Below are 23,108 nucleotides of genomic sequence, written 5' to 3'. Positions count from 1 at the left end.
CATGGGATCACAAAGAGTCGTGCATGACTGAGCAACTTCACTTGTCCAGTGGTTAAGACTTCCCCTTCCAATGCAGGGGGCTGTGGGTTCGATCCCTGGTTGGGGAGCTAAGATCCCACATGCCTCCTGACCAAAACACCAAAAAAACATAAAACAGAGGCAACATTGTAGCAATTCAATAAAGACTTTAAAAACGGTCCACATCAAAAAAAATCTTTAAAAAAGAGTTTTTAGACAAAATGTAGATATATACCTAAATATAAATCAATACATAAATATAAAGACGTATTTTATATGCATACATGTACACATGTGTGTGTGTATATATCTATATATGTGTGTGTAACTTACCTACTTCCCACACAATATCTGGGTAAAATGGCCTAAAGTCAAACAAACGCTGTAACTATCTTTTAATATTGACAGACTTTTCTTCCATAAAACTTTTTAAGAAGAGGAAAAATTGTACCATTGTACCAAATGTTAATTAAGACATGATAATGGAACTTGCATTTGAGATTTAGAGAGGTTCATTTATCCTGACTATACATTATATGGATCTCCAGACAGAATCTTTTACTTCTACTTTTGATAAATGTTAGCTGCTCTGAAATGGTTTTCAGTTAGATCAGTGATTTTCAAGTGCAGGTCTTAATAGTTTCCTTTAATTGCACTCCTTCTATAAAGGTTAGGATAACATCATGACCCTCAGAAACAAATATCTATTCCAGAGTAAGCAAAATTTGTCAACAGTTAAATTGGATTTCAGGGGGAGGGAAAAGTTACACTTTTGCTGGTTTTAAAGAATCTGTATTAAATTCACAGAAAAATTACAATGCAATGTAGGATTTTTTCTCAATAGTAACAATTTAGGTCATAGTGAAATTAGTGAAATTAGTGAAATAAACCATAGGTTATTTTGTTTTTAAGGTTCCCTTCCCCAGCAAACCCTGGAGAAGGAAACAGCTACCCACTCCAGTATTCTGGCCTGGAGAATTCCATGGACTGTGTAGTCCATGGAGTTGTGAAGAGTCGGACAGAACTAAGCAACTGTCACTTCACTTCACCAGCAAAAAAGGACAGAATTTGAATGAAGATAAATCTGAGGTTTGAATAATAATTTCTTTACCTGACCTGTTCTCTCTTTTCAAAAACTATTCCCCTTTACTTAAAACAAAAAAACCTCTATACTTCCATTACCAGACAAGAACTGATTTAATTGCAATAATCTCAGAATATGAAATATTTGAATAAGTATTAAAAAGAATTTTAAAAAATCATGCACAAATAAAATATGCAAGTGTTCACATGATTTCAATGGCATAACCGTGTTACTGCTCATACCCAGAGATTTTAGTATCGATTTCAGCAAGTGTCCCTTTTACTAAGGGACTGCTATCTCATTTTACTAGGAAGTTACCTTGAAAGTTACTTCATTCATGAATGAGCATCTCTAAAATAAAAGACTACCTCACCAGACCTCCCACAAGAGTCAGAAAATTCTTCTCAACTAAAATTTCCATAACACATTTCCCTCTTTCTAACAGATCCTGAAAAACCATTTTTCTTATCTGCTCTTGTACATATAATTGTACCCATAAGAGATGTTACTGTTTCTGAGATTATAAAAATAAAAGGATGAGAAAAGGAGCATAAAATTTGTTGCATCCTATGAATTCAGGTTTGCTTTCTCAATGCAACAGGAACATTTGCATTTACTCATAAATGAATACTAATGACATATACAGATCCAGCACTGCTCCACAGAAATCACACAGGGAAAGCTAGAGCGGTGCACAGATAGTCCTATTTCTCCAAAGTATTCAGACAAAGAGTGACAGGATTAAAGTCAACATCAATTCTCTAAAGTTGAGTCATAGCTAAATGACACAGTGTGTTAAGAATAACGTTGAGATTTACGGTGAAAGCAAAGCTGGCTAGTGAACATCTTATATGATTTTTGAGTCAACAACTCATGATTGACCACCTACTTTGGGCAAAATGCTGCTTCCTTAAGTAAGTCACTGTTCTGCTGTTCTTTTTACACAGTGTAGGAGTAAGCACCCTGCGTCCACTGAAAACTCTTCCGTGTTATTTAAAATAACACTCAGCTCAGCTTTGTGTGTACTCTTGCGCTCAGTAAATAGTTTCTGAATGAGTGAAAATTCAGTGAGTAAGAAGACTATTCATTCAAAAACATCTGTGTATGCCTGCAAATGTTACAAATAATGCAAGCATAGTCAACTCTCTGTAGGCAGCACCTTCTCATAAAGAAGTCAAAGGGAGTAATTCCCACATTAAAATGTAAGCATAAGGTCTGGCTTAACCTAGAAACCATGATTCTAGTACTTTTGCAAAACTCTGAAGAGTATGCTGGTAATTTCCCATATAATCTACTTTAGGCAACTATTTGAAAACATTACATTATTGATGATGTTTCTAAATATGTTACTAATCCAGGAAAGAGTATTTTTAAGTAACTCAGAGTATTCTAGAAGGGGCCAGAGCAGTTTGTTGTTGTTGTTGTTGACTGTTAAGATCCCCTGCACTGGAAGCAGTTGGTTTTAAGCCACAGTTTCTTTCCCATCATTATGTTTCTTATAACGTTTTCCTCTGTCTTCATCACTAGTTCACTAGTGAATGACTCCATATTCCTAAAGAAGTACCCTGCTGCTCAGTCACTTGGAGGTATTAGCATTGCTTTCGTTTCTCCTTTTAAAAGCTTCACCAGGAAGAACCACTATGGCAACTTAAAAAAAATCTGCTACAACATAATTGATGCCAATAAAAACATTCAAATAGTTTTGATATCCCATTTTGTAATCCCTTTCATTATTTTCAACTTTTTCTTGGAATAGAAGCTGAATATACTTGAAATAAATTGTACTGTGGAAACATCTGTCTAAAACCCTGAAATATGTCAAAACTACTGAGCAAAAAATGCTTTCAGAAGCACCAGCTTTAAACTACTTCTAACAAATCAGTTTAGAAAAGAGCACCTTTAGAGAAAGAACGCCCACCCACTCTTGCTCCCACCCCCAACCCGACCCTGCTCGCTATTTATCCGATTAAGTTTACATAAATCAGAGAAGAGTTACAGGGCAATTAAACGTTTCCACAAAGTAATATGATATAAAGCACTTTGCAAATATTAAACCTCTCCTTAAGGGATCAATGTTTTCCATGAAGAAGCTGGTATGCGGAGAGGGAAAGGAAGGGAAGAAGAGAGTGAGAGAGTCCGACCCACCGGGTTAGTACTAGGGAGACCGGGATCTGAGCGGCAGCTCCCTTGGGTGGGTACCCATAAGCACTCAAAGAGGGAAGCCAGAGAACGGAGTCTGCCAAGGCGAAGTGATTCCGGAGTTGAGACAGGGGTTTGTTCGCTGTGCACCTGGAACCTTCAGGTAGAGGCATGCGCAGGGGGCTGGGCGCTTCTTCCCCGCTTCCTAAACGCAGGCGGTCGCCCAATTCCCAGAAGCGGAAGTCTCTGCGCTCCGGTCAGTAGCCACAGCGACCTCGCGCACTTTTTAGTAACAACGGTATGACCACCCACCCCATTGAATCCACCTCCTGAATGTGTGTGTGCGCGGGCATGTGTGTGTGTGTCGGGGGTGGGTGGGAAGGGCTGCGTGAACTGGGGCTGCCCTGGGGCGGGGACTGGTACTTTGAGGGGCGGGGGCCTGCGGGGCGGAGAACGCACCCGACCCGCAAGTTCGCGGAGCCTTTGCCTGCCCACTGCTTGCCCTCTCCTCCCGCCTGGAGGCCCCGAACTCGCCCAGAGCCGTCTCGCGCTCCAGGCGACAGCCCCACAGCCACTCCAGGAAGTGACTGTGTGCGGGCCCCCAAACTCTACTGAACGCAATAACGCGTGTCCTCCCTCCCTCAAAGAGAACCCAGAGCGCTGCGCCCAGCTCAAGGGGACAGACAGATGACACCAGTGACTCTCAGTTTACCCCGAGAATCATCCCTGCCGTTTTCCGTCTGGCACTAGTTTAACCCCAAGCCCCAGAGAACGTCTCAAAAGTCTCCCCCAGGCAGTGCCCAAGAGAACCGCGCCCCACAAAGCGCTTTGGCTGGCATCACAGCAGGTCACCCCTTGGCGACCTCCTCCCTTCCCATTCCCCACTAATCTGCGAACCTTCAGCCCCCACGGGGCTCGAGCCCCTCCCTGGCGCGAGGCGGGCAGCAAGCCCTGCTCACCAAGGTCTCCGGCGGCGGCGGCGGCGCGGCCAAGAGTCCAGGGCGCGGGGACCAGCGAAGAGTCGCGCCGGGCCACGGGTGCCTCCTGCAGTCCCGGTGGCAGTTGGTCCAGTAGTTTCGGACGCCCGGGGCTTTGGCTGCGCGGAGAGCCAGTCTGCTTGAATGGGAGCGAGCGAGCGGGGCAGTGCGTGCGCGCGTGAGAGTAAGAGGCGGGCGGGTCCTGCACGCCGGCGGCTGCGAGGTCCGGGGCGGGGAGCCGAGAAGGGGAGGAGGCGGGCGAGAAGTAGTGGAGTTTAGGGCGCGTTTCCTGCACTTCCCGGAGAGGCTGGAGGCAGGTACGACAGGGCGCGCTCCCGCGGCGCGGGCACAACAGGGGCTGCCGCGGGAGCCGGAGTCCGCGCAGTGTCAGGGCCCGCAGACGCTCTGCGGGCGGAGGTGAGCATCCTCCTCTCCCCACGCCTGCACCGGCGCGGCCCTGGACTCTGAGCGCCGAGCGGAGAGCCTCCTGCGTCCGCGGTGACAGATCCTCCGGCAGCCTGCTTTCTCCCGATCTGCCTAAAAGAGCAACAATCAGTGAGGCTGGGATCTTCCCTTCCTGGGTCTTGGAGCCGCCGGGGCCAAGCTATGTGGGCGCCCGGCTCCCCGCGGCTGCTGCTGTCAGGCCGCCGCCCGGCCCCCGGCGGCTGCCTCCGGGAGACGTGCCCAGCTGTGTGCGCGCGTGTGTGTGTCTAAGCGAATGTCTTCCCCTCCATCACTCGGGCACGCGGGAGGGATCAGGTCCCCGGCGACCAGCTGCAGGGTGGCTGCCAGTCCACACCCTCTCGGCTCTCTCCCCACCCACCCCGCCCTTACTCCTCCTCGCCTTCTCCCTCCTCCCCTGCTCCTCCTTCAGCTGCCGCTCCCGAGCTCCCCAAGGCCGGGAAGAAACCGCAGCGAAAAGGGCGGAGGAGAAGGGTGGGGAAGGAAGCGCAGGTGTCTTCTGCCGAGAGCTGGGCGCAAGCACGGGAGCCGCCTGCTGCAGGCAGAGGGCAGGGCAGTACGCGGAGAAGGGGAAGGAGAGGATTTACCCCGAGGCCCCAGTCCTGTAGCTGAGCCACCGCGTGTCCCGCCCAGGCGCTGGAGCCCTGGGCCAGAAGCGCGCTGGGGAGGCAGAGTGGGCGCTCAGGGCTTCCAGGCCAACTGAAGTCACAGCTTGGGGAACCCACGAAAGTGACCCGGGTGGCAGAACCCGGGCTCACAGAAGTCTCTGCGGAGCTGAGACCGGTCTCTCCGGGGTTAGAGGGGCCTAGACCTGGAACTTGGGCACCGAGCTGTCCAGGGAGCTCGAGTGTGGCTCCCCGCAGGCCAGGCGGGAGAGCCAGGGGCTGTGAGGGGTCGGGCGGCTGCGGCAGCGGCGGATCTCAGACTGCTGTGTGCCTCCTGAGTCACAGGGGGCGATCACCGCCTAGCTGGGAAGCGGAGAGCAGGGCTCTGCCTTTTTCCCGGTACCAAATCCCGAACCGAGAGGCACACTAGCCTTCCCAATTCAGTCAGCGTCCCTCCTATCCCTTGCTCCCAGCAGAGCAGTAGGCAGGGGAGTCTCCCTGCTGTTTACTGTGCTCTCTACCTGCTTGAAAAGAATCCCGTCTCATCCGAGACTGATGTGGTGTGTCTTTTCTAACTCCAGTCCCCTCCCTCATCATCTAGCCCCACCCAACCAGAATTTCCCAGAAAACTAATATCTTTCTCATGGGCAAAGTTTTCCCCTCTAGAGTTTCATTAAAAAGCAAACAAACAAAAAATTATTATTTTTTCCCCCTCGAGGTAGTAGGTCTCTTACTAATTCCATACTACAAATGCAGTAGGAAAAGTCCCTTAGGCCGGGAATCGCAGCGTTATTGCTTAGGAAGGCTGGTCTGTTTTCAAGTTAGAGTCACAGAATGCAGAATCGAGTCAACCTGTGATCCTGGAGAGAGCTAGTCCATTTAATTAGAGGTCTGTTAGAATGATCACTAGCAACAACACTAGAAAGAATTGTGGTGCTTCCTCCAGGATCCATTCTTTTTTATTATGGTAATTTCACTTAGTTAATTTAGGCAATCTGAAAATGAAAGATTGGATGCAATTCACAAGGCACAATATTTCTAGATTCTCATTGCAACTGCCACCGCACCACCTTCCCCACACCCACTCTCTCCACTTCCCAAGGTGGTGAACTCAGATCTCAAACTGCACTTTTTCAATTCCAGGATAATACACCTTGAAGGACAAAGCTGTTGAATTCCAGAAAGAGATAACTTAAACCTAAGTAAACTTATTTACAAACTACTCAGACAAAATCATAAGCTCAGCAGCAACAGCAAAATGTATATTGTTTAATATATTGAGCAGGAGGAAAGATGGCTGTTTGCCAGATATGTGATCCATTAACCTCTTTAGCTCATTGTTGGCAACAATAGCATACAATCACATTCTTATGTTTGAAAGACAAGCGATTGTTTTTCCCCCATCTCAAAATCACAATGGCACATTATAGTTTAAAAGAAACCTCAAACAATAAAAGTAATAAGAAAGGAAGAAACACAGTTTGCTTTTTTCTGAACAAATGTTGCTGTTCTGTTTTTCTTGAGGCAAAAAATGCTGATAAGCAATAAAGTCTACAAAGGCATGACAATAGATTTTAAAGAATGCATCGCTCCATCTATCAGTCTTTTCAATTAGTCAACTTTATTTAAAATGTTTATTTAAAATTATCTTTTTATTGGTATTCATTCTTTCTTTTGTGCCAGGAAGATTGCTGAGGAGGACGATGGGGTGAGACGAATCTGGTTTCTCAGAATTCTGTCTTGCTTCAGGTTTATGTCTGGCAGGAAAGGAACAATGAACAGCCTATGCTTTCTCAGCAATCCTAACTTCTCCTCAGAGAACCCTCAGCTCTGTAGCTGACGGACTAAGAGACTGTCACAGTGATTTTGCCTAGCTTGTGCAAGATCATACCTGGGGCTGGGAGGAGGTATGATGCCAGAAACTATGAAGGAATGCTCTGGAAAAAAAGATTCTACCTAGCCTCTGGTTGGAGGATTAGATCAGGGTATGTAACCTTCTCTGTGTGATGCTCTTCAGCTCCTCAAATAATAGAAGAAACATGTTAGTCCTGTGTGAAATTAAATGAATAAAGCTATGCACCAGATAAAGAGGTACAGCCAACAAATCTTTTTAAAATGCAGTTTTGAAAATGGTTGCAGATTCATTGGTTTGGTTTAGTCACCAAAGCCAAATAAAGTGCACAGTAATGAAAACATTTGGTTAATCAGAGTGTTCATTTGGTGAAGGATTTTTTTTTCCTGAGCATCATCACACTCTCTTGTCTCATAAAGATGCAACCATTAAATATTGTTCAGCTTACAGTTTCAAATGGAGGCCATCCTCTCAGAAATGTATACACGTTTGTCATTATTAGGGGATATTTGATTTGTTTTCCAACTGTATCTTTTATTTTTTAAATGAGCCATTCCCTGACATTTAGATTCAGTTGATTATATAAACGTTTATTAAAAAGGAACTCTTTGTGCCAATCACTGAAAACCAAAAGATGAATAAAAGAAGCCTCTGCTCTCACAGAATTCAGTAATAACTAGGATGATCAGGTATTCGTTGTTCAGTCACCCAGTCATGTCCAACTCTTTGTGACTCCGTGGACTGCAGCACACCAGGCCTCCCTGTCCCTCACCATCTCCCACAGTTTGCCCGAGCTCATGTCTGTTGTATCGGTACAGTCTAATGTCTTTTGTTGTTATTGTTCAGTCAGTCAGTCGTGTCCAACTCTTTGTGACCCCATGGACTGCAGCTTCCTTGTCCTTTACCATCTTCCAGGACTTGCTCAAACTCATGTCCATTGAGTCAATGATGCCATCTAACCATCTTGTCCTCTGTCTTCCCCTTTTCTTCCTGCCTTCTATCTTTCCCAACATCAGAGTCTTTTCTAATGGGTCTTCCCATTAAGTGGCCAAAGTATTGGCCAAGGCTCTTCGCATGAGGTGGCCAAAATATTGGAGCTTCAGCTTTAGCATCAGTCCTTCCAATGAATGTTCAGGACTGATTTCCTTTAGAATTAACTGGTTTGATCTCCTTGCAATCCAAGGGACACTGAAGAGTCTTCTCCAACACCACAGTTCAAAGGCATCAATTCTTTGCAGTGATTTTGGAGCCCAAGAAAATAAAGTCTCTCACTGTTTCCATTGTTTCCTCATCTGTTTGTCATGAAATGATAGGACCGGATGCCATGATTTTCATTTTTTGAGTGTTGAGTTTTAAGCCAGCTTTTTCACTCTCCTTTTTCACCTTCATCAAGAGGCTGTTTAGTTCCTCTTTACTTTCTGCCATAAAGGTGGTGTCATTTGCGCATCTGAGGTTATTGATATTTCTCCCAGCAATCTTGATTCCAGCTTGTTCTTCAGCCAGCCTGGCATTTCTCATGTTGTACTCTGCATATAAGTTAAATAAGGTATATGTTATATCAGGTATAGGTCTGGTTCAATAGGAATCCTTCCTCTTTGTAGAAATGAGCCCCTGAGCCCACATCTCCATGCTACATCACTGTATTTGAATGTCTCTTGTATGAAAATTCTGGCTATTATGTTAGGAAATGTTTAGCAGTCAGAGGCCTAAAAGTATAAGGCCACACCTGATTATGAGGGAACTATATCTTATGCAAGGCATGGGTCCACAGATCTGATGTCAGAAATAATGAGGATTTAACTCTCTCTAGGTCCAGACCAGTGCTGACTAGTAGAAGTATCATGCAAAGCATAAATGTGAGCTACATGTACAATTTAAAATATTCTATAGTTCATTTGAAAAGTAGAACAAACCAAGTAAAATTTAATAATATATTTTGTTTAACCTAATATATCTGATATTATAATTTTGACATATGATCAGTATATAATTATTTGTGAAATATTTTATATTTTACATTATTTTTTACACTGTGATGGGAAGAATTGCTCTCACACCCTAATTCTTAGAACCTGTAAATATGTTCCATTACCTGGTAAAATGGAATTGGCAGATATAATTAAATGTACACACCTTAAAATGGAGAGATTATTCTGGATTGTCTTAAGTGGGCTGAACCTAATCACATGAGTTCTTAAAAGCAGAGCATTTGCTCAGGGGCTGAGTGGAAGAGTTGTGGTACAAAGAAAATTCAGAGATTCAAAACCAGGGTCAGTGGGAAAACGAGGTGACCTTTAGGAGCTCAGTGAGCTACTAGCTGACAGCCAGAAAGGAAACAAAACCCTTGCCCAATAACCACAAAAAAACTGAATTTAGCCAACAACCTGAGTGATCTCGGAAGCAGTCACGTGCAGAACCCCTGAGAAGAATGCAGTGCTACTGACACCTTGATTTTGTCCTTAGGAGACTAAGTGGAGGGCTCAGGTGAGCCATCTGTACCAGGACTTCTGGACTATAGCACTGTGTGGTAATAAATGGATGTTTTAAGTCATTAAATTTATTATAATTTTTATAGTAGCTCATACATGTACTGAGTCTTAAAATCTGGTGTGTATTGCACACTTCCAGTCAATCAGATGTGTGATCAGTCATTTCTGACTCTTTGAGACCCCATAGACTGTAGCCTGTCAGACTCCTCTGTCCATGGGATTTTCCAGGCAAGAACACTGGAATGGGTTGCCATTTCCGACTCAGGGATAGAACCTGCGTCTCCTGCATTGACAGGCAGATTTTTACTACTGTGCCACCAGGGAAGCCCCCATTGTAAGCATACAGCTCATCTCAATTTGAACTATTCACATCTCAAGTATTCAGTAGCCCCAAGTAGCTAATGGTGACTGTATTGTACAGTGCAACTCTAGACCGACTGGAGTAAGATGTCTAGAGAGTGCTAGATCTGTAGGCTAAATATGTCACCATCTGGGGAGAAAAGAGGAGAAGGCAATGGCACCCCACTCCAGTACTCTTGCCTGGGAAATCCCATGGACAGAGAAGCCTAGTGGGCTACAGTCCATGAGGTCGCAAAGAGTCAGAACCGACTGAGCGACTTCACTTTCACTTTTCGCTTTCATGCCCTGGAGAAGGACAAGGCAACCCACTCCAATATTCTTGCCTGGAGAATCCAAGGGACAGAGGAACCTGGTGGGCTGCCATCTATGGGGTTGCACAGAGTCAGACACGACTGAAGTGACTTAGCAGCAGCACCAGCAGGAGAAAGAAGATGTACAAGGAAAGGAGGAAACTGGCAAGATCTCTCCTGATTCCTGATCCTTGCCCCACGTGAATGGGGTAATCTCACTCATACAGAACACAGGCCAAATCTTACAAGTGAGACTGTCAGAATTCACTGCATTCTTATGTTTTTGCTTTTACTACCTTGAGACTACTAATAAAGTCTTTTGAATATTCCATTTTTGTTTCAGTTAAGTTTTGGAGCAATCAACAGAAGAATTGTTGCTACCGCTTGACTTAATATATAAGGCAAAGCATCATTTATTTCCTGTAGTATGAGATGGGAGACAGTAGTCAAAGATAATCATGAAAGCGTCCTAGGAGAAGAGGAATTATGTGGATTGATTTAACAGTCCTAGGAAGGTTGTTCTTTCCTACCAGAGAAACTGTTTTCAGTATCAATCTTTAGAGGCCTATATTTTATTTTTATTAAGAAAGGCAGCATGTTTTCTAATTCTAATTGCATTCCATGTTTAGCTTTGTACCATCATCCCTTATCATCTTCCTTAATAAATAAGAATATCAACTCTTAATCTATGAAATCTAGAGCAGGAACTAACCACTGTGATCTGGGACCATTTTAGGATGGTTTTGCCACATAGCTGTGCACTTGGACCAGCTTTTAAAAAACGGAACGTAGACCATGAGAGAGTAGACGTGGAGGGGCTCTCCAGACTGCAAGGAGCAGTGGGCGTAACAATGCAAAGACCAGAAAGTGACTGCTGAGTTGATTGGCTGATAAAAAGGTCCTTTGACTATACCAGAAATCTTCTGTAAGGAAAGCTATAGCTAATGTTAAGGAGGAAAAGGTTAATTAGCTCTAGATCTCCTCTGTTCAGTGTGGTGGCCAAGTGCATTGGAAAGACCTTGATGCTGGGAAAGACTGAGGTGAAGGGGCAACAGAGGACGAGATGGTTGGATGGCATCACCTACTCAAAGGACATGAGTTTGAGAAAACTCTGGGAGAGAGTGAAGGACAGGGTAACCTAGCATGTTGCCAGTCATGGGCTTGCAAAGACTCAGACATGACTGAGCGACTGAACGACGAAAGCAAAGTGCATGGGGCCATGAAGCTGTTGAAATGTGAGTGGTCTGTGAGTATCAAGTACATACTGAATTTCAAAGTCTCAGTGCCAGAAACAAAAACAAAAAAGCCTGTAAATATTTTATTAATAATTTTACATTAATTGTTGAAATGATAACCTTTTAGATACACAGGGTTACATAAATTATGTTATTAAATTACTTTTACCACTTAAAACGCTTTTTAAATAGAGCTTCTAGAAGATTTTAAATTACATATGTAGCTTGCACTTTACTTCTACAGGCCGTCACTGCTGTAGACTAAGTGCTTCTCATACTTTAATGTATATGTGAATCACTGGGGAATCTTGTTAAAATGCACTTTAGAAACTCCCAGATAAACTGCTGCCGTGGTTCTTGGATCACACTTTGAATATCACAATAATGTTTTACAATTTCACCTGCACTATAGAACCATTTAAGAATTTTTTTAAAAAATCATAATGACCATATTGCTGTACCCCAAATTAATTAGAGGGATCTCTGAACTTGTGAGCTGAGGATAAATATTTGTTGTAGCTCTCTAGCAGGTGATTTTAACATATTGCACAACTGAGAACCACTGGTTTAGACATTCTTGAACAGAGGTGAACTAATTTAAATTTTATTTTGTAGAAAATGGAGAAGTTTATATATCAAGTGCAATTAATTTATTGCTGGCAAATATTCATTTATTTATTAATTACTCTATGTAAATCATGGTGACTTATAGTCTGCCTTCTAGAAGCTTAAAAACTAGTTACAGAGATAAGATACCTACTTAAATAATGGCAAAATAACATAGCATAGTTTCAGCATGACTGATACAGATATGAAGGTTTATAAGAGTCCAGAAAAGGAAGTCTTGGGTAGGATAATTAGTAAATCTTCCTGGTAGAATAGATGTATGAGAAAGACCAGATACAGGGGTTCTCAAGCTATAGAATGCATCAGAATCTTCTCAGGTAACCAGGGCATGACCACTATTGTCATGAAACACTGCTAATATCACCCCCACCATACCATGAATGAATTATACAACCATTCCTGCTTCTCTGTCCCAAAAACTCAAGTTCAAAGTCCCCAGTGGGAGGCTGACTAGCTGAGCCCAGACTACATGCTCCAGCCTAGGCTACCAGGAGCCACTGGCTATGCACAACTTCTCACCAGCACTGCACACAAAGGAACTTTTTTCAAAAGTAGGAATGCAGATGTAAGGCTGTTCAGCCTGCCTCCGAACTCCTCACCCTACCCTTGTCAAAACCAGACCAAAATGAAACACAATCAAAGAACCCCAAAACAACCAGTTCAAGAAACAAAATGTCTACCACAGATAGTATGACTCAAAACATTGACATATGTATTAGGGGGGTGGGATGGGGTGGGGGGGTCTGCAGCTTGATTTTGGACAAAAAGCAAAGCTAATTTTATATTGTTAGGTTTGAGATTATGAGGTTTAATCTCAAGTAGAGAAGCCCATTTAGTCTGGGGAATGAGGCAAAGGCTAGAGAAGGTTGCTTAGGTGTCATCTGTGTAGAGGTAAACGTGGAGAACAAATGTGAGCTTCAGCAGGCTGAAGGTAGAAGGGGAAACTATGGACAGATTCTCTTATAATAGCCTCATACTTCTGGGGCTAAAAGTACAGAAGGGGTATTGCATTAGCTCTCAATAGGTTAATGCCAGCTCAGATTAGAAAAGTTAAATAAGAATTTCTATTGTAGTAGTTCTGAGTTTTTAATATGCTAATTTGTATTATGACTCTCTGATTAGACTGCTCTTCCAAATATCATTTAACTATGGAATTTTCTTGAAAAATGAATGATATATTAGAGACATTTTGGGAAACAATGGGCTAGAATTATTTAGATCCAAAAATAGATCCAATAAAAAAGACAGAAAGAGACTTAGAGAAGTGTCCAGAGGAGAAACAGTAGTCCAGAATTCAGATTATTCTGACAGTTCAGATGCTTATTATTTCACTGTTTCAAGAGATGAGTTTAACAGTAGGGAAATTAATAGCACTGAATTCTATATTACCCCCATGTCTTCCAAGTGCACAGTGCTTGGTAAATGGAGGCACACTAAATATTTGTTAAGTGAACCAATAAAAAGAGAATATTTAAGAAAAGTTCTTTAACCTGTCAATATTGAAGTCACAAGTAACCTCCAAAACATGGTTTCAGAATATTGGTGAGGTGGGTTGGAGGAGGCATCCACCTGCCAAGGATTTCTCTGGCAGAGATTAAATTGTCTAAGTCATCATCTTTTTCTCCCTCTCTCTTTTTTTTGGTAGTATAGCAAGAGTAGCCGTATAATTTATCACTTGAACTAGGACACCTGAGAAAAAGAAAAAGGAAGCTATTAATAATCATGCCAGGACAATACCCACAAAATAGACTTTGGGACAAACTGGGACAAATGGTCATCCTAAAATAACTCCTGATTTTTAGTTGAACACTTGACTGTTAAAAATAGAGACTGCCTTGTCCAACCTCTCTTGTCTATATGGGTAGCAGTGTGACTAAAATGTTACCTGATCACAGTGGTTAATTTTCCTCCCAAATTTTTACAGAAGTGCCTATATCTTGACCAATGTGGGTTCTCACTTATCAAAGAATATGGTAGAAGATGTTTTCAGAAGTTGGCACATGGAATGTATCTTTATTGAAGTATAGTTTATATACAAAGTTGTGTTGGTTTCTGGTATTTCAGTTTTATATATATATATATGTATATATATGATATATGTAATATAATGTTGCATATGTTATATATTATCTGAAAAGTGCTTTTCATATTCTTTTGCATTATAGGTTACTTTCAGGTATTAAATATAGTTTCCTGTGCTATACAGTAGGTCATTACTGTTTATCTCTTTTATATATAGTAGAGAGTAGAGTATATGTATATATAATATATAATATATATATACTCTACTATATATAAAATATATAGTATAAAAATTGACCCCAAACTCCCAATCTATTCCCTCCCCAGCCCTCTGCCTTCCCCTTTGGTAACTATAAAATTGTTTCCTTTGTGTCTTTAACAGGTCTCTTTCTCCTTCTTGGTGGCTGGAATCTGGTTATACTGGTTAGAGCTTTCATGCCATCTTGAATACTCCTGTGTTATTTTGGAGTTTTCTGTTCACGTGTTGAACCCAATCCCAATAGATAAGACCTTATACCAAAGCTGCCTAAAACTAATATAATGTGAGCCACAAATGCAAGCACATATGTAGTATTACATTTTTTAGTAGCCGTTTTAAAATGTAAAAAGGAACAGGTGAAATTAATTTTAATAACATATTTAAATAACTGTGTCCAAAATATTATCTTTTCAATATGTAATCAGTATAGAAAATATTAATGGTTATGTTTATTAACATGTAAAAATGTAAATGCTTATGTTTCATGTCAAATCTTAAAAATCCCATGTATATTTTCACTTATGTGCTTATTATTCGCTCATTCATGTCTGATTCTTTGCAACTCCACAGACTGTAGTCAATCAGGCTCCTCTTATTCATGGAATTCTCCAGTTAAGAATACTGGAGTGGGTTGCCATGCTCTTCTCCAAGGGATCTTCCTGACCCAGGGATCAAACCTGGGTCTCCCTCATTGCAGGCAGATCCTTTACCATCTGAGCCACCAGGGATAGCACATCTCAATTTAGATTAACCACATTTAAACTGCTCAAAGCCACATGTGACCACCATACCATATGGGGCAACACAGTTTTATATCATGAATAACCTCCTCTCACACTTATATTTTCCATCTTGTCCTCTCCTCTTGCTTTTCTTCAATAGATAAATATAGATAAAACTCTGAATCTTCCACTACCACAACAAAAAAATAAAACCCTGTTTCATTGCTTACTTCCCATAAGTGATTTCTCTATTGTTTTTATTCCCTTCACAACTCTATTTAATTGAATTTACAATCAGGTAACTCCATTCTTGGAATGATGATAGAATGATATCCTTCAGGATACCATTTGATAAATTGGGTCTCTGGGTGGTGACCAACATAAGCAATCCATTTTTAGAATGATCCTCTAGCAAATTGAGCCCCTAGCTATCAGGACTTGTTAATATCAGGACCAAAACCCATTCTGTGTTGTCATCAGTTACCACAAGGAATTGGTTAAATAATTTTTTTTTGCAAATGATTTGAGAAAATCACTTCTAGTAATGCCAAGGTTACCTCTCTAATGATGACAGTCTTCCCTTCTTAGAGACTTATGTTGAAAAGTAGGAGAAAAAGAGAACTATTAGAGCTAGCCACTTGGGAATTGAAGCTAAACTGGATACTCCCTGGAAGGGTTATGGATGTACACATTGACTGTCATGTGTAGGATGATGGAAAAGTGACTTCCAGCAGCTGGGCTTTATAGAGTAGAGCATAGCCTCAGTTTTACAGTGTAATGTTCAAGCACCAAGAATGGTGTCAGAGACAAAAGGAAAAAAATCATGTATCTCGTAAGAAAGAAATTGTGAGATTTGAGCATTTTGAATGAGTTAAGGAGAGCCAAAGACATGAAGGTTATAGCAAATGAACTGTGATTGATTAATTTTCCACCAGAAGGGAAAACATCTTTTGACTTGACGGTAATGTATATAAAAGGTCAGTCTTTACATGTAGGAGACAGTAAGCTCACACAGCATGACAGGGATCTAACAAGATAAGAAATAGAAGAGGCAGAGAGAAGGGGAAAGCAAGCAATAGATTGTGTGTGGAGTCCAAGCGGTGGTAACCAAGACAGAAGCAGTAGCAAAGGGGCTTCCCCTGGCGGCTCAGATGGCAAATAATCCACCTGCAATGCAGGAGACCTGGGTTCGATCCCTGAGTTGGGAAGATCTCCTGGAGAAGGGAATGGCAATCCATTCTAGTATTCTTGCCTGGAGAATTCCATGGACAGAGGAATCTGATGGGCTATAGTCCATGGGGTTGCAGAGTTGGATGCAACTGAGCAACTTTCAGTAGCAAAGGAGGCTGACAAATGTAATCATCTCTTGTGGGCGATGGAAAGAGTGATGCAGTAATGGAGTAGCCCAATGGGTGTCAGGGTGCCATGTGTACTTAAATCTCTACCCATTTAATATTTCTGGGGAAAATAGTCTCTTATACCAACTGTAATCATTTGTTTCTTTGTTAACTCACTTAACTGTGGTTGTCTAATCTGTACCAGAGGTTTACATTCTCCCAGTCTGTGTGCGCTCAATAACTTAGATAAAGTTGGTGGATGCTATGGATGATGCTGTCAAACTTAAGGCCTAAACCCACAGAACATTGGTCAAGAAACTCAAAGAAAGGAGAAAGAGAAAGAAAAAAAAACTATCATAAATATTTCAGTTATTCAGAAGTCATTTATCTACCCTCTTAACTATGCATAATCTAGCTAAGAACAAAGAAGTAAGCAAAAGCACATCTGAAAATCTAGATAGACTGTGCCAAGACCACACAGTAACCTTCATGGAATTTACTCATTGAAAACTACCCAGGCTCTGGAAGCATAGCACCACTTTCTCTTGTCTTAACTATGCCAGACTTCGCTACTCCAGCCCACTGGTCAGCTACTACTGTGCTATCAGGGTCAAGCAGTCAGCTTGAGTATCAGTTGTCATCTTTTCCTTATGTTATTATTAAGAATAATTTATTTGTATTGCTAAATAAGTCTGACAAACATGGTTGGTATTTTCTATGCTGATTGCAAACCAGAAGAGCAAAATCAGGTAGGAGAAGGCAATTGCCAAAGAAGTGATAGGTAACTTTGAGGTTTGGAAAGACACAGTGTGAAACCCCAAGAATTTCATCTCATAGTGAAAAGCGGGTGGTCCATTCCATGTCAGAGTGAGTATATGTCGTTTGGCAGGAAGTGGCTGGTCTTTGGCATAAGACAAGTCCAGGTGCAAGTTATAGCTCTTCTGCTGGTAGCTATGTGATCCTGGGCAGGTATTTGTGTTATCTGAGTCTAGGTGTTTTCATCTCTAAAATAGAAATACTAATATTACCTTCTTATTCAATTATTAAAGTGAGTGAAGTCGCTCAGTCATGTCCGACTCTTCGCGACCCCATGGACTACAGCCTACCAGGCTCCTCCGTCCATGGGATTTTCCAGGCAAGAGTACTGGAGTGGAGTGCCATTGCCTTCTCCATATTCAATTATTATGAAGGTTAAATATATAAGAAACAACAGGTTTGAGGGACTTATACTTTTCCTTCCTTTGCTATCAGAGATGAATAGGTTCTTGGGTTATCACTGAATTTTATAACTTCAGATGATGCTTATTAAACTCAGGCTACATTTTAGATTGTCTAACCCATAATGTTAGGTACTGTGAAATAGAGTTACATGAAAAACAGTCCATGCCATCAAGGAAGTGAGAGTTACCTGGGGCGAAAGACGGTAAAACACAAGTTAAATCGTGAATAAAGTGACTGAACACAAAGGAGCACCAATAGAATCAGGAACAAGTAATTGTTGTTCAGTCCCTAAGTCATGTCTGATTCTTTGCAATCCCATGGACTGCAGCATGCCAGGTTTCCCTGTCCTTCACCATCTCCTGGAGTTTGCTCAGACTCATGTCCATTGACTTGGTGATGCCATCCAACCATCTCATCCTCTGTCTCCCCCTTCTCCTCCTGCCCTCAATCCTTCCCAGCATCAGGGTCTTTTTCAATGAATCAGCTCTTCACATTAGGTGGTCAAAGTATTGGAGCTTCAGCTTCAGCATCAGTCCCTGTAATGAATATTCAGGGTTGATTTTCTTTAGAATTGGCTGGTTTGATCTCCTTGCTTTCTGAGGGACTTTCAAGAGTCTTCTCCAGCATTACAGTTCAAAAACAAGTAATTCAGGCAGTACTAATGGCAGCATGGGGTGGATGACAGTGATTTACTGGGGGGGAAGCATCATATATGTAGGGATGATAGTCCTGAATCATTAAGGAAACAGAAATTGTGTTTAATAAACTATGTTTAAAGAAACAGGATATGAGTAATATTGTTTTGAAAATTTTCCATTTAAAATGATTAGAGCTAAAAAAATAAATTTCCATGGTTTAGTTTGCTAGAAAACTCATTAATTTCTAGAAGAACATCTTATCCTTTGGTCTGTCAAATAAATGAGGCATTGCTAAAATGGCAGATGAGAAAGGCAAAAGAGGAAAAAGGTAATGGAGAAAAGACTGAGAAAGGAGCAGAAATGTCATGCTGTCAGAGCTACTCCCTGAGTATCAGTCTTTTCTAAGTACGTTCTTCTTGATGTTTCATTTCTTTTTCACAGATGAACTTCGTCCAGTTTTCGAAACAAGTATTATTCCTTGCTTGGCAGATGACGCAGCTGAAAACGTAAGAAGCTATTTCTTGTCCTAATTCACATATTGAATAAGTCACACATCTAGACAGAAGAAGAATTTACATTCTCTGCTTGAGGCACGAAAAATGTAAAGAAGGTTACGCACATAAAAATGTATGGTTCCAAAGAATTTTATTATAAAGATAAACTTTTAAAGCCAGGAAGCAAATATCCAGGAATTTATATGGGCATAAAAACACTCTACGTAGAAAGTAAATACTGAGCATGATGGCTTCACTACAACTTCACCTCTTCTTTCTCTTTTCTGTCCTTCTTCCCCTCCTCCTTTCTCCAAACAGATGGCGGCAAGTGTGAGAAATACAAAAAGAAGGGAAGAGAGGGAAAAACAGAAAACAGAAATCGATGAAGAGAAGGCAGAAGAGAACAGAGGAGATTAGTGTGTAGGGAAGTCTTAGTCATGAACATATAATATGCCTCTGGTAGATTTAAAATTTAGAAAAAAGAACATATTAAAGATTTTGTTTTAAAGTTTCTCCTGAAAAAAAATCAAGGTCAGAGAAGGAATAAATCTGTCAAGGAGTTTAGGTGATGTTTTTGCTTCAGTGAAATGAATGGGCTGTTTAGACAGAACCAAAAGCTTTCGCTGTGGTCCCGGAGCGGCCCTCTTTGGCTTCAGCTCTGCGGTCTGACACTCTCTATTACTCAAGGGCATGGACTGGCTAAGCATACCTCCTCCCCACCCAGTGGCTGTAAATACAACCCAGGGCCACTGCTGCTGCAGGGAGGTGAAAAGAGATGAAGTGTTGATCATGTTCCTTAGGCATTTTCAGGACACAGATCTGCATCTGTAGAGCAGAGTGATCAAGAGGTGGGCTTGATTCCCACACCAGTGTCATCCTTATCATTGTGACCTCTTGGAATGCCACTTTCTTCTCTGCTGGGGCATAATCATAGAACGCATCTTGCAGGTGATTGTGAATGCTAGATGCAGTAGCTCACGTGAAGTACTTAATACAGGGATTGTCTGTAGAAACTTCGCAGTAAATATTAGCCTTTTGTAGCAAGCTGTCTTTCTCCCTCTGAAAAATTAATATTGGTTTTCTTGTGTTGTTTTAGTGAGTTCTCCAACCTATAATTATCATTTTTAAAAAAATGAAAAATAGGCCTGAATTAAAACTGCAATCCATCATTTCCTATTGTTCAGCACAGAAATTTGCCTCCTAAAAATAAGTGACAAAAAACTGGTAGTGTTTGAAATACCTGTTTAAAGATCTTAAGTTCCTAGGGCACTTCCTGGCTTCTTCTATTGGCATGGAAGGATTACTCCATGAATCCAGGACTGTAAATTTGTATCCTTTACATCTTCAGTTCTTTAAACAGGTTCCACAAAATTAAAAATAACATAATTTTGAAAATTTATGTTTATTATAATTTTTGTATGTAGTCCCATAAATGTGAACACTTTAAACCTCATTCATTGAGAATAATGAGGGAAAATAGTGAGAAATCTGGCCTCAGAAAATATTTGGGAAGACATGGAGTTGTAGTAATTTCAAGGAAAGTTAATATTTTAAGCTAAGATATAAGTGGTTATTAATAAGTAATAACACTAAGTTTATAGCAGCTATACTTCACAAAAATCCTTGATTGTTTCATACTGCATTGTAAGTATAAGATACTTTGGTAACATAATAAACTTAATTAGAAGAACCAAAAATAAATGACAAAAAAAAAAAAACCCTAGATTTTTCTAGGTTACAAACAAGATTCTAAGAAATTCTTTGAAGAAAAAATAGTATTTCTTAATATTAATTACCTATAATTTGGCTGGTTGGCTATAAAAATGAGATTAGTAAAGTGTGAATTAATGGGGTTTTATTGCATGATATATGTTAAAGCAACATACTTATAAAATAAACAATCTAACTTTCTTATATCATAGCTTTCAAACACCTAGGGCTTTGATTTCATTTATCTTTAGTTGTTCATGGACAGAATTCTATCAAGGGAATGCCAGGAGTGTAAAGTTGTTAACCCTTTCCACTGAAGCTGGAAGTCAAAAAATGTCTTGTGTATGTCCTGATTTCCTTAGCATAATTTAAGAGCCTCAGGCTGCCTAATTCCAAACCCTGCTTCCCCTTTATAGGCTCTGTGACAGTTGGGAATTTACTTTAGTAAATTTGTGAAACAAAAATGGTTATGAAGTTTATCTCATAGGGTTAATGAAAGACGAACATTTAACAGTGCTTGGTATACCGTGAACTGTCATACATTACACTGTCACTATAGCTTACCCAGTGCAAGTTTACCCACCCTTAACCTCATAGCAACAAGCTAATCACGTTGTAATTTAGCTGATTAATTCAAATGCACTTATACTTTGCCAAAACATTTAGTGGTTTGTGTATATCTCACCCAGGAGGTGATTTTTTAAAAGTTGTTCTTTGTATAAATGCATTGTAAAAATGCATTTAAAAAACTCCTTAGGAAAAAACCGTCTACTAAGATTCAGGTCCTGTAGGGTTAGGATTATACCCCAGAGATTGATTTTCTGAGGATAGAACAAGCACTGGATGACCTTCATGAGCTTACTTACTTTTTGTTCTTCGTTTTATGACAGCTGAAATATCTCAGAGAGCTCTTGAATCTGCCCCTCTCTTTGCCAGCCATCCCCCTGCCCACTGGTTCAAGCCCCAAAGCTTGGTTTCCCCTTGGTTCCTCTCCTTGACCTCATATCCCATTTCCACACTATCACAAGAACTATAGACATTGCTTCTACAACACGTCTTAGCTCCATTTGTTTCTCTGCAGGATTATCGTTGTCTCCCAGTCTACCTCTACCTCTTGGCCGAAATATTGCAGTAGCTTCCTAAATGATGTGTTTGCTTTTTACTCTTTTACTCATAAAATTCATTCTCTAGTGACAGCCCAAGATGATCTTGGGAATCACCCATCCATCCTTGATACTATTCCGTTTAAAATCCGTTTTCCATTGAGATCCCAGGCTGATCCTGGTAAAACATGTATCTAACCATGATACTTCTCTTATTAAAAACCTTCCAGGGGCTTCTCCGCATCCTTAGAATCAAGTCTGGAATACGAAGCTTGACTTTGGAATACAAAGCGTTGTGTGTTCTAACCACTCCCTGCCTTTCTGACCTCTTGTCCTACCCTTTCTTTGTCATCCACTATACCTCAGACACATGTTTCTTGAATGTGCCAAGCTTGTCATCTTAGAACATTTTTGCTAGCTGTGACCTGGCCAAGAATGCCCTTACTTCCAAACTTCTCATGACTGGCTCCTCCTTGCCTTTCAGATTTCAGGCTAAATGTCACTTTTTGGGAGATGTGCTCTTCTCCCATCCAACTGAAAGCTTCTGCCTAGTCACTCTCATTCAGTTACTGCTCACTTGTCTCTGCATATTTTCAGCTTTGTTCCCACTAAAACATAAGCTTCAGTGGACAAGGGGCAACTTTTCCTTCAATTCTTAAGTACCACCCAGTATAATTCCTTGCTGCACCCAGGAGAGTGTAAGGACATGACTTCCTCATAAGAAAAGCGGTATAATTAACTACTTCTTTCAAGACTACATTACATAACCATTGTTTCTACACTGCCATGTGTTTTATCTCCCTTCTTTCAGTTTTCTTTTTCTTGCCTCATATTGATATCTTCAGCAAAATTATCTGATTCATTCACATAACAACCTGGGAAAGTATCATTTCCTCCTTGTTTTTTAAGCGAGAAACCAGAGGCTCAAAGAGGCCATACCACACATGAGTGACTGGCTGGCGATCTGAACCCAGGCCAGGTATTTCCAAAGATGGAGGATTTTTTCCTTGCCTGGAGAGAGTGTCCCAATCGTTATAGGGTCTCACGTTTCCCATAGTGACCATTAGTGAACTGATCAACTGGTTCCCAAACGTGGCTGCCCTATGTCATTTGGGAATTTCTCCTTAGACCTGCAGAATAAGAATCTGGGTTAGAGTTTAAGAATCTGTATTCTTGAGGAGCTCCCCAGATTTAGGTAGCCACTGAGTTAGATTAAAAAGAAGAGGTTGGGGAATGTTAAATACATGTTATTCCAAGAAGGCCTTTTAAATATCAGCTGAGATTAGTTTATCTGATAAGGTTAGCTGGGTCTGAGACATGAAAAGATGGGGATTGGAAATCTTCAAACCCTTGCTTGGGGAGGAGGGATAGCATGTGCTATTTGTTAGGAAAAGAGCCACAAAGCATGAGATGGGGTCTGGTCTTGGGTGTGGAGAGTAACCTAAGGAAAATACTGGGTATAGA

General features: G+C 41.2%; 1 protein-coding gene across 1 annotated transcript in view; it reads right to left on the bottom strand.

Annotated features, from left to right (window-relative positions):
• Nucleotides 1-4,374, bottom strand: part of HS3ST5 (heparan sulfate-glucosamine 3-sulfotransferase 5) — a 297,749-nt gene extending 293,375 nt beyond the window's left edge. The window contains exon 1 of the mRNA XM_060419214.1: nt 4,201-4,374. The gene's annotated coding sequence lies outside the window, so the exon portion shown is untranslated. The remainder of the gene's footprint in view (nt 1-4,200) is intronic.
• Nucleotides 4,375-23,108: the final 18,734 nt, after the last annotated feature.

This window comes from Ovis aries, chromosome 8 (genome assembly GCF_016772045.2).
Source record: "Ovis aries strain OAR_USU_Benz2616 breed Rambouillet chromosome 8, ARS-UI_Ramb_v3.0, whole genome shotgun sequence".
Classification (NCBI taxonomy): Eukaryota; Metazoa; Chordata; class Mammalia; order Artiodactyla; family Bovidae; genus Ovis; species Ovis aries.
Note: the sequence above shows the minus strand (reverse complement) of the source record. Positions and strands in the feature narration are given on the sequence as shown.